The sequence below is a fragment of the Arvicola amphibius genome, chromosome 12 (genome assembly GCF_903992535.2).
Source record: "Arvicola amphibius chromosome 12, mArvAmp1.2, whole genome shotgun sequence".
NCBI classification, from domain to species: Eukaryota; Metazoa; Chordata; class Mammalia; order Rodentia; family Cricetidae; genus Arvicola; species Arvicola amphibius.
In genome coordinates, this window is record NC_052058.2 from 59,803,697 (window position 1) to 59,815,174 (window position 11,478).

The window sequence follows — 11,478 nt, forward strand, 5'->3', positions numbered from 1 at the left end:
AGGGGCTGGGTACTTCCTCTTGGGTGAGCTAGAATTTAGGAGGACTAAGTGTGGAGTCTTAGTGCACAGATATCAGCACAGCTAGAAGAGGAATGTTAATCTGACTATCAGTGAACCAACTAGGGACTCAGCCTGGAAGGAGAAGTGGGAGGGAACCGAAGGACTCACATAGTTAGATAAAGCCCCCTAAACAGGAAGAGAATGCCACCTAAGAGCGAGAGCACACCATGTTCCAGCTTCAGAACTGTGACTGTGTTAAACTCCTTACAACTGGGAAGAAAGATCCTATGAGTTTTTACATGTAGCTGAGTGCCCCTACTCTACCTAGGAATGTAAACTAGCCTTATTTTCAAAAAAGCCTTTCTACACACAAAAGTCAAGTCCCCAGCCTTGAACCCGTGATACTTAGCTTGCTGCTCATACCCAAGAGTCAAGGAAAAGAACAGTTTTGGTATAGATTTTGAGGCGATTTAAAATGTTTTTACTACCTCTCAACTCTCCTGGGAAGAGGAGCCGTCCCTGGATGTGGACCAAGAACCTGCACCCTAGAGGTGTTACTGGCTAGATTCTATGAAGGGAGTGGGTGCAAGGGATAAAATACTAAAACAAAACTGGGAGCCACGGCTTCCCATCTGCAGCTACAACTTAAACTTAAGATCCTAAACATGGAGTCAGCGATGGGTGTTGGGAAGGGTGCAGGGGGCAGAAACAGGCAGGGAGGAGGATCTTGGGGTAGAAGTCTGTCTGCTCCGCTTCACTTCTTGGCCTTGCCCTGAGCGTCCACAGCTTCCATGGCTTTCCGCATGGTCTCTTCATCTCCCAGGAACTGCATGGGTTTAACGGGCTTCAAGTTCTTGTCCAATTCATAGACAATGGGAATGCCAGTTGGCAGGCTCAGCTCCATAATGGCCTCTTCTGAGAGACCTTCCAGATGCTTGACGATCCCCCGAAGGCTGTTGCCATGGCCGCAATCAGGACTCTTTTCCCCTCTTTGATCTGGGGCACAATCTCTTCATTCCAGAAGGGCAGTGCTCTGGCAATAGTGTCCTTCATGGTCTCACAGGACGGTAGCTGGTCCTCAGTAAGGTCTGTGTACCTGCGATCGTTACTGATATTACTGTAGAAGGGATGATCGGGCTCCATTGGCGGTGGTGGGACATCGTAAGATCGCCTCCAGATCTTAACCTGTGCCTCACTATGCTTAGCTGCAGTTTCTGCTTTATTGAGACCAGTCAGACCCCCATTGTGTCGTTCATTGAGGCGCCAGGTCCTGACCACTGGCAGCCACATCTGGTCAATGGCATCCAGGACTATCCAGAGGGTCCAGATTGCTCTCTTCTGCACAGAAGTGAAGCAGATGTCGAATTCAAAGCCAGCATCTCGCAACGCCTGTCTGCGGTGCTTGGCCTCCTTGTGGCACGCCCGGCTTAGGTCAGGCTGAAACCGTTCTTCCGGTTCCAGGTGCCTGATGAAGACTAGCTTGTAGGCAGCCATGGAGATCCTTTGTTTACAAGGGTCTGCTTTAGGAGGACATCAAGGAGGAACCATGCTGTGGCCCAACCAGTGAAAAGCTGCAGCCTAGTTTTGTCCCTGGAGCCTGTCCTGCACTCTTCCGCAGTTACATAACTGGGGGCTGTAGTCATTCCAGTGGAAGGTGAAAGTTGCTTGCATTTAAAAGATGATTTAGAAGATACTGCCTTCCTCTCTTACCCTAGAGAAGCTGCTGGCCCCAGAAGGTTGGGATCAATCCTGTCAAGTCTATGTGTTACATTTACTTTTACAAAAACAAAACAAAAAAAGTACATATATATTTATCAGCACACAAAAGCCCCTCTGAGGTTTCGAGTGGTGATTGAAATAGTCCTACAGGTCACCAGAAAATAAGCCATCCCTCATATCAAGTGGGATAAACTTGTCCTCAAGGGACAGGAGCGTCTCTTACTGTGTGTTAGGATCCTTCTCCTTGTCTTGTGGAGGTGAAGTGTCCTTTGATCATGTCCAGGGTTTTGTCTTTCGCTGTCTGAATCATGTTCCAGCTGCTTGACCCTACCATGTGGGTTCAGAACTTGTTTGGGGCATACCAAATCTCTTTCCAGATCAGTATAATAAAGGAGTGATGTGCAATAAAAAATAAAAATAAATAAATAAAATGTTTTCAAGGTTTTGAGCAAAGTACTTAGCAGTAGGACTCTGCCTTGTCTCCTGGCAACTTGCCTGTGTGCACAAATGTTGTGGCCGTGTTTTGCATCGCATTAATTCATTTTGGTAATATACTATTCTAGCATTGCTGACCAAAAAAGACATTCATCTTTGGGACTGTGAAGGTGACTCGGCGAACAAGAACATTTCCTGTAAAAGCAGTAGACCGTTAGAATACCCAGAACCCAATTGCAGCCAAACATGGTTGTGCACGCCAGTATTATCAGCACTTGGGGCAGAAAATGAGTAGATCCTGAGAGCTTGCTGGTCAGCCAGCCTAGCTAAAGTAGCAAGCTTCAGGTTCAGGGAGAAATCCTGTGTTGGGGGGTGTAAGGAAGAGAATGATAGAGTGGGACACCAGATGTCCTCTTCTGTGTTCATACCAGCAACACACATGTGCACACCCATGAATACAGTATGCACAAACACACGAGAGAGAGAGAGAGAGAGAGAGAGAGAGAGAGAGAGAGAGAGAGAGAGAGAGAGAGAGAGAGAGAGAGAGACAGAGGAGAGAGAGACAGAATAGAGAAATTCAGCTTCTCTGAGGCTTAAATCAAACTGAGCAAATAATTGAAGTCAGGATGCTAGAAACTTTCCAACTGACAGATCAGGTCCATTTCTCCTGGCAAAAAGAGTTTGCCATGTTGCTTTCAATCCAACTCAGTAGAAATGTAGTGAGGTCAGTAACATAACTTCCCACTACCCCAAAGGGCAGTTACCTTGCCAAGGAAGTCATCCTGTGTGACATTTCTTCGTTAGGTTAAGATCTCATGCCTCTGAAAACTGTTGCTGATATATCAGCATGTCCCGCAGAGCAAAATATCTCATCCACTACACAGCCCTGCAATTATTCTTAGACCCACTGAAGTGTCAACATCCTTAGCAGAAGCCCATGAAAAATATCAAAGGCCAAGTGGTCACTGATGGAACTGAAGATAAAGGCAGAGAGGAAAGTTTAGAAAATTTACCAGCGCTTCCTACACGCAAGAAAAGAAAATATTCAAGCATGTAAGGAAATGCCCTTTGAAAACTAAAGATTGATTAGAAATGAAACAAGGCAATAAAAACATCAATCTGGCTGTGGAATTAACATGAAGAGGCTTAGAGCCACAGATCTAAGGCTGTCTAGAGAGTTCACAGCAAAAGGGAAAAGCAGAGGCTAAAAGGGTTTAACTAGCATTTTAAAAACATGGGAGAAAGTGAAAAATTAATTAAATTTATGACTTGTTGCTGAATGATTTGCTGCACAGTGGGATGATTCAGAGATCACAAGGACTTTGTAGCTTATCCCAGATAAAACCCAGTTCTCATTGCTACGCCAAGATGTGTCTACAGAATGTGTGGCTGGATCTCTGGTCTTTCCCCTCAATGCCTTGGCATGGCTTCCCTAACACAATACTCTCCTTGGGCTCTCCTTCCCGAGACCAAGGAAGCTATGAAACAATTTCAGATGTATGATTCCACCTAGCTTTCTTGAAGGCCCATTCTTACATAAGGGTGGCTTTTGGTCTTGAGGGTATTTGAAAGAGCATTGAAGTTAGGGTCAGAAGAAATAAGCCCCAATTACTCACAAGTAAAGTAAAAAAAAAACTGCCACTTTGACCATAGCTTTCCTATTGATGGGCACAATTTATTATCTACATATACATGATTCCAGGTACAGAAATTGTAATGAAGTAACAATTTCCCAGGACTTTTGAGAGGCTCCAAAGTTTACATTTTCTTACTATATCCAGATAATAAGATATCTAATATCATGAACTTGGTATTAATGCAGATAATCTAAAGATAAAAATTATATATAAAATATATGTTAAATAGTTGATGTTAATTTTAGGTAATTCATAAATGACAACATTTAATGAAGTAGAAAACTCATGTGGTTAAGTGATGTGATTTGAAGTTTGTAATAAAATAAGTTATCAGCATTTTAGTCATTTTTGGGTCCTTTTTGTTTTGTTTTGTTTTGTTTTTCAAGACAGGGTCTCTCTGTGTAGCCCTGGCTGTCCTGGAACTCACTCTGTAAACTGTACTGTCCTTGAACTCAGGGATCCACATACCTCTGCCTTCCAAGTGCTAGGATTAAAAGTATACATCATCACTGCCCATAGATTATAATTATTAAGAGTAGATATTCTTATATATGTGCTTTAAATCTAGGTTACCAATGGAGCTTTATGTGTTCATCTATCAAAGTATCAAATATATATACACATGTATTCGACTTCATGTAGTATTATGTATGTATACAGTATACATTTGATAAATTTGTTTAAATTAAAACTTCAAGAATTTGAGAATAGCTAATAAATTTAAGATTTTGGAACTTCACTTCAGTCTTTTGGATGACAGGAGTGGTGATAAAAATACAGAATCCCACTTAAATGCCTTAAATGTTCATTATTTTCCAGTAAATATTACCTATGGTCAAGTCAATGGTTTATGCTTTATTATCTTTCAACATATTTATAAAAAGATGTAATTTGCATATCAAAAGACTAGCTTATGAAAATGCCACTCAACAGTGTAGTATAGTCACAGAATTGTAGAGCCACCTCCACGGTGTAGATTTAGTACCCTTCCTCCACTCCAAGAGCAAACCTACGCCCGTGGGTGATTGCACCCCCTTCTGACACAGTGCTGGGGCACACTAGCACATGACTCCATAGATATGTTGAGTGTATTTGTGTTGGCTGACTTTATTTTCTTTACATTGAGCCGAGCTTGAGTTTCTGGGATCACCACCACCTGGTATGTATTTTTAAATTTCTTAAATATTGCTGATTTGCTGCTACTTTTTATAAATTTTTCTACCACTATTATAAAGATGTTGGTGTTTGCTTTATTTTTTTCTTATAATGACTGTCTGGTTTGAACATCAGGGTGATTTGGACCTTATAGAAAATGTTATAGTGCTTTTTAAAATCATATTTTGGAAGAGCTCCTAAAGAATTGGTATTACTTCTTAGAATTTGCCAGAGGCATTGTGTATTTTGTGCCTTTCATTATGAAAAGTTTCTAAATAACTAATCTAGTTTTCTTACTTGTAATAAATATATTTGGATTTTAAATTTTATTAGCTAGTCAGTTTTAGCACATTTTTCTTTTTGGAATTTTCCCATCTTGCTTGAGTTAGCTAATTCGTTCTTCAGAGTGTTCTCTTACTATTGTTTTATTTTTAGAGACTAGCAAATAATGTCCTCTCCTTGATAACTATTAATTAGTATAATAATAACTAAAATCATCTTTCTGTTTTTCTCAGTCACCCTAGCTAACGGTGTGCCAATTTTATTATCTTTTCAAAGAACCAACTTTTGACTTCATTGCTTTCATCTGCTTTTTCTATTTTTATGGAAATTATTTTTGCATTAACCTTTATCCTTTTTCATAGAAAACTTGTAGGAAATTATGCTATTTTCATTCTCATTTATAATGTTTAGTTGGAGAATGATTTTTCTAGTTTAAATTGCTGGGTTTTTTTTTGATTTGTTTGTTAACATTGTTTTACTTATTTGTGGATTTCTAAATTTTTCTTTGTTGATAATTTATAATTTAATTTTATTTTGATCTGAGAATGCATTGTATAATTTCACTTTTCAAATTTATTGAGTTAACTTTATGACCTACATTAAAATTGGCAGCAGGAAAATGCCCACTGGAGAAGAATATGAATCCTGTTATCACTGAATGGAGTGTCACATAGATGTTTCTAAGATAAAGTTACTTTATCACCTTGTTAAGAATTTATATCTTCTTATTGATATGTCTAGTTGTTGTATTTATTATATAAACAAAGAAAAAGAGACCATGAAATTGAAAGAAAGCCAGGAGGGGCACATGTAAGAAGTTGGACAGAAGAAAGGAAAGAGTAAGTGATATAATTATATTACAATCTCAAAAAATTATTTAAGAAGTTACATGTTTATGTGTATGTCTTCGCGTATATGAGAGGACATGAGTGCAGGTGTTCACATATGCCAAAGAAGGCATCAGATTCACAGTAGCTGAAGTTACAAGTAGCTGTGAACCACCTGAAGTGGATGCTGGGAATTGAAAGTGAGTCCTCTGCAAGAATAGTGAGTGTTTTACTGCCCAGTTGTCTCTTCAGCCCTCATTCTTTAGAAATGATATTTTTCTAGGTTTTGACCATAGTTATATATTTGTTAATTTATTTTTATTTTTACTGTATTTAAGTATCAATCCTAGGGCTTAATACTGAACACTTTAGCCTCTCTCTCTCTCTTTCTCTTTCTCTCTCTCTCTTTCTTTCTTGTCTTAAAAATCTATGAATGAGACAGAGAGGAGAGAGAGGCAAGGGAGAGAAGAGAGAGAGAGAGAGAGGATAGGAGGAAAGAGAAGGGAAAGAGGGGAGAGAGAAAAAGAGGAGACAGAGGAGAGAGAAAGAGGAAAGAGAGAAGAGAGAGATTATCCAACCTGGTTCCCTGTTGTACGAAGTCATCTCATTTCTTTCATTCATACCAAGAACTTCTGTTATAGCTACCACTGCTTATCTAATCAAACAAATGCTTGACAAACATCCTCCATGATGGGAATGTGTGACCAAATACATAGAAAAATTATGTTTATCTTATCTGTTGTTGACAGAAGTTTGTGTCCCACTGAGTCCTGCAGTCATTCAGTCCCAAAGAAACACACAGAAGCCTACATTAATTATAAACTGGTTGGTCTATAAGCTCAAGCTTTTTATTAACTCTTATATCTTACATCTTAACCCATAATTCATGTCTATGTTAACCACGTGGCTTGGTACCTTTTATCAGCAAGACGTTCTCATCTTGCTTCTTCTGTATCTGGGTGACAACTGTAGACTGAGTTTTCCTCTTCCTAGAATTCTTCTATTCTCATTGTCCTGCCTCTGCTTCCTGCCTGTTCGCCCCACCTATACTTTCTGCCTGGCTACTTGCCAATCTGTGTTTTATTAGTATAAGACCATTGTCCCACAGCACTCATATCCCCTTTTTTTCAAAACAAGAACTCTGAATCGAATATCCTTTGTTTAGCATTTTTCTTATTATCCATAACAACTTGTAACCAACACTTTAAACAAAGATAAATATCCATAATCCATTTTTGGGGAATGTGGGCATAGTTTTCCAGGCTACTTCCAGCTGATTGGGGGGCACTGATAATCTTATGGGGACCTAAAGAAAATTTAAGATTATGGTCAAGTACTCACTGGAAAATTCTGTGAGGCTTGATAGTCTCAGCCATCAGTCTTGAGGCTGTTCTGGATGTAGAATGCAGACATCTGGGCCATCTGCTCCTGTCAGAGATGTTTCAGGGGGGTCTTCTTTGATCAAACCTTATTTTTATTAGTCCAGAATGAATCCACAGCCTCTCATTTTCTGTGGAAACAAAAGCAAAACCTCTTCTCAAGAGTAACATATCTTTTGACTTAAATTTTGAAGTCAAGGCATTTTCAAAATACACATGTTGGATTAATTCAGCAGCATTTATAATCAAATTTTTTAGCAGCTGTGCTCCTTCCTCAGTCATCAAACAATTTAAAGACAACACAATAACATAAAGAATCCAGATTCTCTGTGTATTTCCATCTTTACATAGCTTTATTTTAAACTCTACTTCTTTTCTTTTTATTTTTAATTTTTGGTTTTTTGAGTCAGGGTTTCTTTGTGTATCTTTTGCTGTCCTGGAATTCATTCTGTAGACCAGGTTGCCCTTGAACTCACAGAGATCTGCCTACCTCTGCCTCCCAAGTGTTGGGATTAAAGGTGTGTGCCACCACACCTAACTACTCTCTTTCTTTATTTTTTTTTAAGGACTTTATCCTTTTTCTTTTCTCTCCCAAGCCTACATATATTTTTAAAAACACTGTAAATTGTTTAGAGACTTTTTCATCTAAAACTATCTTTACTGTATCTCTCTTTTTCTGGCCACATGAGTTTTTAATTTGCTAAATTATGGCTAGGATTGAAATTGTGGCTTTGACAGCTGGATTCAGCCCATTCCTTAGCTTTCTGAGAGTCTAGCCTCATGGCAGAGGTACCAGCCCAAGCCATGTTTACTGCCACAATTCTATGGAGTTTTAAGGTCCCTGCCACCACCAGAAGCATGCTATCGGCTATTCATCAACACCATTTAAGTGTTTGGTATTGGGGCCTCTTAAAAGAGCTGCAAGGTTTTTGCAGTTAAAGCTTAGTCAAGAAATCTCTCTTAAATAAGACATGCTTTCCTCTAGCAAACAGAGTCCACCCAAGAAAATGCTGCTACCAAGAAACCATGATCAACTCTGTTCTTTTGTATCTAGAATTACTTCACAAACTCTCTCAGGTCTTATGTGGATGCAGTTGTCCATGTTGGCACCATTCTGTTGACCAAGGTTTTTATCCTGCCTTGTCCTGCAACCATTCAGTCCCAAAGAAACACACAGAGGCCTACATTAATTATAAACTGGTTGACCTATAAGCTCAGGCTTCTTATTAGCTCTTATATCTTGAATCTTAACCCATAATTCTTGTCTGTGTTAGATACGTGGCTTGGTACATTTTATCAACGAGACAGCCTCATTCTACTTCCTCTGTGTCTGGGTGATGACTGTAGACTGAGCTTTCCTCTTTCCAGAATTCTCCTGTTCTTGTTGCTTTTGCCTCTGTTTCCTGCCTGGTCACCCTGCCTATATTTCCTTCCTGGCTACTAGCCAATCAGCGTTTTATTAATACAAGACCATTGTCCCACAGCAATCTCTTAAGGAAATAATTTATACTGATTGACAGCATCAACAATTGATAGTGTTTGGAAGATATACTCTAGGCTGCAGGTGGTTCATGCCTTTCAAGTTTCTATTCAAGGATATTGAATATTCTATTCAATATATTCAAATAATATTATATTATCTAATGAACACTGAAAAGGTTTACAAAGAAGACTAGCACACATCCCATTCCATTTTAAGTGGACATCAAGGGGTGCTGTGCCCAGGCTTGTGTCAGACAGAAATACCAGATTGTTCATAGGCCCCTGATGCAAGAGCTGGAGGAAATTGGTGCATAAACTTTTCAGCTGCTTCCTTGACACACCATAAGTCTTCTCTAAAGAATGTCTCCCAGACCATTTCCCAGACTTTTTCCACAGTTAATCTTGTTTTTTCCCCTCTCCTGACTCACTTCTCTACTCTCAGTTGACCTTCCCAGTAAATCATTGGTGAATGAATCCATGTCTCAGGCTCTGTTGTTGGAAAAAATGTAATGGACACATGCATAATACAACCATTTCCCAGAATATGGAAAGGAAAATAAAATTGTCTGTAAAGGAACTATTCCTTAGGATAGAAAATAACATCAAATATGTTTAGAACTGGAAGCTTACTGACTGAAGAACTAACTTTGGTAACAATTTTATTCTACTTGCTATTGGTGTTTGAATTTCCATTTTTGATAGACATAATCTCAGAGCCTCCTTTTCTAGTCCATTGGTAAGATTTTGTATGGCAAGGCTGCTGAGCTGATCATTCCCTTCCAAGGCTGATAGTCTGCCTACCTGGCTTCTCAATAGTAGGCTGTAGAAGAGAAGGCCACCAGTGCTAGCATGTCCCATGATTCCAGGATCAAGGAATTCCCAAAGCACAAGAAGACACCAATAATCATTATTTTCAGAGTTACTATACTGTTGTGATATATTGACACTATATTGCGATAAACACAGCACTGAGAGTAGCCTCTATATAGAGAAGGAAGGGTTCTGGAACCATGGAGATGGGCCTGGGCCAAGAGTATTGTTTCACCTGTGACTGCATAAGCTTTACAAACACAAAGACAAATACAAGTACTTCCTGTACTTCAGGGTTGTCTTTGTATTGAAGAGAGTCCAGATGGCATTTAGCTCTTTGCCTACTGTCTCTTCTTCCATCCATCCATCTTCTAATTACAGTTTGTATGACAAAGGCAGACACGTATAATGAAAGATAACTATACAGTGTATATAGTAGCTAAAGAAATCTCTAGTAGATTCCATGGGGAAAACTCTTTAAAGGTTGGAAGAAGTGGGAAAATGAAGCTAATTGCTATCTTAAAGCAATTGTAGGTCGTGATGTCATATAGGCCATAATTGAAGTGTCACATATTAATCTAGAATTAAGTGTATAATGAATCACTTGCTAGTGTTGCATCATTTAACTTCACTGCAGCCTTGGTTCTACACACATAATATGTGCACTCTACCCAGAGTGTACCCTCGTGCCAAATAATGCCAACAAACTCTGCCTGAAGCATGTCAGCTCAGACTTGAGACTATTGTAAATTATGGGTTGCAGTGTTTGAACTATACATATGTTATTTGCTCTTAGATAAACATAGTCATTTAATTATGGAAAACAAAGACTTTTGAGTTTTACCATTGACATTACACAGTGTTATCAAGTTAGTGGAGAAAAGGCCTTGATGTAAAGGAACTCCTAGCATTCCACAGAAAAAGAGACCTGCAAACCTCCATGATGGTTACAGTGAGATTTCTGATGGAATTGTTACTCACATCAGTTTGCTTACCGAATGACAATGAAGTCCTTTCATGCCATAAATGAGACCATAGAGACAGGAGAGAAAACCTTTCTAAACATTCCAAGTAGAAACTGTAGCATGTGGGTTATAATTCAAATGATGTACAAACTGAAGGCAGGTAATTTTCTAAAAATAAATTGGTTGAAAACAGTTACTGAAATCAAGATGAGTTATCCAGTTTCTGTGATTGTTTAAAAAAATCAAATTAATGAGATTTAGAAAGTGCATGTAATCTCTTTTGTTTAGTGTCAAAATAGCACCTTAAATTATGACAGTTTATTCAAAGATACTTCACAAGAGAAAAGAAACTTAGGCAGTCATGTGTTCCTTTTGGAGATTTGACTTTCCCTTTGGAAAAATGTTTTGGACTCTGAGATACCATCTTATACCTGTCAGGATGGCTAAGATCAAAACCATTGATGAAATCTTACGTTGGAGTAAGAGGAACATTCCTCTAATGCTGGTAGGATTGCAAATTTGTACAGTCACTTTGGAAATCAGTATGGTGGTTTCTCAGAAAATTGAGAAACAATCAACCTCAAGACCCAGCTATACCAATCTTGGACATATACCCAAAGGATACTAAATCATATCACAAGGACACTTGCCCAACTATATTCATAGCAGTATTATTCATAATAGCCAGAACCTGGTTAAAACCTAGATAACCCTCAACGGAGAAATGGATAAAGAAAATGTGGTACATTTACACAATGAAGTATTACTCAGCTGTAAAAAGCAAGAT

The 11,478-nt window shown here is 38.9% G+C and overlaps 1 pseudogene; it reads right to left on the minus strand.

Moving 5' to 3' along the window:
• Positions 1-754: 754 nt before the first annotated feature.
• LOC119827124 lies at positions 755-1,494 on the minus strand (annotated as a pseudogene).
• Positions 1,495-11,478: the final 9,984 nt, after the last annotated feature.